Here is a 4,538-nt window from a genome sequence, read left to right on the forward strand (position 1 = left end):
GCACTAACAACATCATTTACGCAAGTATAAAAGAACATTCCAACATTGCATCAACTTCATCATTGACCTACAACCAACTTTCATTTCATTTCTAACCATTAAACTTCCATTTTTCATCATGGATTCCGCAACGACATCAACTAAAATATTAAATGAAATCAACTCACCATAGCTTGCCGCAACCTTACCCTTCTCGGCCACAATACAACACACCCATTTCCATGAATTTTTCATGCATTATCATCCATTTCCATACATTCCAACAACAACTAACTTACTACGTATATTCAAGTCATCCTCATTTTCCACCACGAAATTCACAATGCAACAACTAGAATATCAATTAGAATCAATTCACTACCACTTGCCACATTACCATCCATTCGGCCCTAACAACCACCAACATATATATTTTTTTCATGAATTTTCCATCCTTTCCTATACATTACAACAACCAACATACCATATAAAATTAATTCATCATTCTTGCATACAACAACCCATACACGGATACACACACAACATGCATACGACCACTACGCAACATCCATATTCTTCATGAATTCCATTCGTTTTTTTCACACTATAACATGCACCATCATCCACAACATATAAAAGGGAATGAATTCTTACCTTTATCCTTAATTCTTCACTTGGCTAGCACTTGCAACTTGTATGAATACATGCTTTTCTTGTTCCAAAAACCACTTTACTTTGCTAAGGGCCCTTCAATGAATTGTTTGGCTAGGAGGGAATAATTTTTGATGAAATTTCTCCCAAGTTCTTGTTGAACTTGAAGGTGGCCGAATGGCCCCTTTATTTTTTTCTCCATCTTCTTTTGTTTTGTTTCTTTCTTTCTTATTATCTTCCACTAGAAGATGACTTCATATATATATCTGTGTGTCACATGATCATGCACATGCCTTGTTTTTTTTATTTCAAATTTTTTCTAGATTTTTCTTTCCTTTTCCTCCCCCTTTTTTTTCTAGAATTTTCTTTCCTTTTTCTTTTTCTAGAATTTTCATCCTTTTAAGGATGACTTAGTTTGGTCATCCTTTTTCATTCTTTTTTCTTCACATGGCCAATATGGCCCCTTTTTGGGAGCTTCTTGAACCCCATATGAAATTACCATTTTGCCCCCAAATTTTCACATTATTCCCATGACGTCACTTTGCAAATTTCCCTTCTTGCCCTTAACCTTTTTCAATATTTCCACACTAATAATGTTCATAATTAATATTCGCCAACGACCTCTGCACAAAAATAATCTTGGAAAATGGTCTAACCCTTAACTTCTCGCAATTATCCCGACTCATCCGAACGCATAAAATACGGGATATAACATGCGGACACTGAAGGCCGCCACAGCTAGCTTCTTCTTATGTACATGTGTCTTCAAGCTACCACGATAATAACCGAGTCTCATGTCATTACTTTGTTTTCTACATACTTGTCTCGTCTAAACATTATGATACAATTCAAGATACACAAAGTAGCGGAATTTTGAAAAACGATAATCGATCGAAGAAAATCAAAGACAGAATTAAATTAATTAATGATAGAATAGTTATCATATAATTATACCTTTACCAAATCCAGATCCGGTATCATTTATCAACACTAACTCAATTTTTTTGATTCGTCTCTCAATACTAAGCCCCCGTTTGGCCATAAGAATTATTCATATTATTCCGGAATTTTTTTTCACTTTTTTTCCGGAATCAGCGTTTGGCCATGAAAATTCCGAATACAATTTGAAGTTGTATTCCGAAATACCAAAAACTCAAAAAATTTATTTTTCAACAAAATTTCACTTTTTTCACTTTTTTACAACTACATTTCACCAAAAACTATAATTTTAAAAATTATGGTCAAACACAACTCCAATTCCAACTCCAACTCCAAAATTTCAAAAAAAAAAAAATGTGATTTATTTTTTTGATATCTATGGACAAAAGGGGCCTTAAAAGGTAGAGTTGGTCCAAACCATAAGCTAGCTAGCTATAATTGGAGCTCTCTAGAGCTAGTCCAATGATGAAGGTTGTAGAGAAGACTACGGAGGCCTAATATCCCTTGAAGCTTGAGATAATACTAAAAAAATTCAAAGTAAGACAACATATGAAAGTCAAAAGAAGAGGAAGACGTATTTCAAATATCTCAATTCTCAACTTTAATACTTTTATATATAAATTTTTACATTTTTTCAACTATCAATATGAGACTTTATATGCATATTTAATAATTTCCCTAAAATTACGGGCCAATAACAACAATCTAAGGTTTAGTTTTCAAGGTTCACTAGTGCCACTTCTATAATGAGTATTTGCGGACACTGAAGATCACATCTAGCTTCTTCTTATGTACACGTGTCTTCAAGCTACCACGATAATAACCGAGTCTCATGTCATTACTTTGTTTTCTACATACTTGTCTCGTCTAACTCGTCTAAACATTATGATACAATTCAAGATACACAAAATAGCGGAATTTTAAAAAACGATAATCGATCGAAAGAAAATCAAAGACAGAATTCAATTAATTAATGATAGAATAGTTTGAATCCTAAACAGAAAAGGTATCTAAAATCCTAAATGAATGTGTTAGGCAGCGATCAAAACACTAGCGATCGCCTTTCAAGAAAGATGAACTAGAATCTTAGATATAAAGAAAAAGAAGGAGATTACCTTTAAGAATCCCAATTTTTGAAAACATGCTATCCAAATTAAAGTCGTACTCAAACCAAGAGGTCCAATTCTCTCACAAAAGAGTTATCTATGATCATCCAAAAACTTCCTTTAACTGATGAAATACATTAAATTTAAATACGACTTGGAAATAACAAGAAAAATCCCAAAACTAACACTAAAATAAAGTTTAATTCAATATTATATATATTGGGTGGAACATTTCGCAGTAGCTTGTTCATTGTGCGCCACAATATAATTCTGTGCTGCGGTGCAAAAAAGTTGCACTGATCCAACTTAGAAATCTTGACTCCTAACTTGTTCCAAGCTATCTTCAAGCTTCTAAACTTGGTATTCCTCGAATGAATCATCACTATGGCTCTCGAAACACTTTTAATCAACTTTTGAAGATCAAGCACTCCTTAATCGTATCGTATTGGTTTTAAAATCAGTTGTTGGGCCAAGTAAATACAAAGATATTCTTGATATGGTGTGAGTCATTCTGCTTTGGATCAAGCCTGTTCAGTTTTCCCGAAAATGACTCACACCATTAAAAGTATCCATACACTATATCTAGCTTCCCAATCTTTTCAACTAGTACTAAAGTAAAATGTTATTCACTCACCCAACAAATGAAAGTTTCAAATTCCTCCGGAACAAAAAAGTGTACTAGGAATTTTACTTTTGTAAGTATTCCCCATAATCATGCGCCAAATCCAGTGTTAAATCAACGTTACGTTGTGAAGTGGAGAATATAAGAATAGTAATTCACCGTAAGTTTTTATTAGGTGTTGCATATTTGAAGTGAAAATTGATGATATATGTTAAATAGAAGCATAAATTCTATATATCGTATCAGATAAAATCATTCTTCTAAATCCTACTTATTCCATCCAAAATTAAATATTCATATTTAAATTGACAAGAGTAAATATGACTATTGAAGCATGAAAATGGGGATATTTATAGAATTAAAATGCATCTGCTCATTATTCTTTTTATTTTAAATAAATCTTTATAATGGAGAAAAGGTTGCATGCACAAAATGCCCGAGAAAGAAGAAAAAGGAGGTTGGTTCGGATTTTTTAAATCAAACCAAACCAATGTAATTTTTTAAATTTATACATCAAACCAAACCAATAAAATTCGATTTTTTTTCAAATTTTTCTTCATTATTCGGTTTTTAAATTTTTTTTTTTTTCGGAAAAGTCTTCATACAAAACATATAACTTTTACTTCAAATATTTCTTTAGTCCTAGTAAGATACAACTATATAATTAAGGTGTTTCTTGAGAACATAACACAAATGTGAGATGAGTGATGACATGGTATTAAAATATTTAACAAAAAAGATAATAAAATCAGTTAAAATAAATATTGCTAATTAATTAGCCATAAAGAAAATGACCATAATATAAAAGTACTAAGTCATGCTAAAATAAGTACGGCTAATAAGTATTAATTACATGACAAAGAAAAAAATTAAGTTAAGTATTTTTACTCTCTAAACCAATTATGCAAAATTAAAGAATAGACATCCAACATCATTGTCATTCCTAGTGGTAGAATTGAATTTCTTTTGTTAGCATTAGTGTTGAGTTGGCTTCGGTTTGGACTTTATTTGAGTTACTAACATCCGTGGGATATAAAACTTAGTGACATTCAAAATTCTAAGTTCAAGCTTGAAATATAATATGATAAAAGACAAAAAACTACGAAAAAATTAAGAAATATTTATAAATTACATGACAAATTAATATTTTCATATATAAAATATTTTAAAAAATGAATACATGTAGTGTCGGGTTGGTTTGGTTCGGTTTGACTTTTTTTAGCTAAAACCAAACCAAACCA

This window comes from Lycium ferocissimum, chromosome 1, assembly GCF_029784015.1.
Source record: "Lycium ferocissimum isolate CSIRO_LF1 chromosome 1, AGI_CSIRO_Lferr_CH_V1, whole genome shotgun sequence".
NCBI classification, from domain to species: Eukaryota; Viridiplantae; Streptophyta; class Magnoliopsida; order Solanales; family Solanaceae; genus Lycium; species Lycium ferocissimum.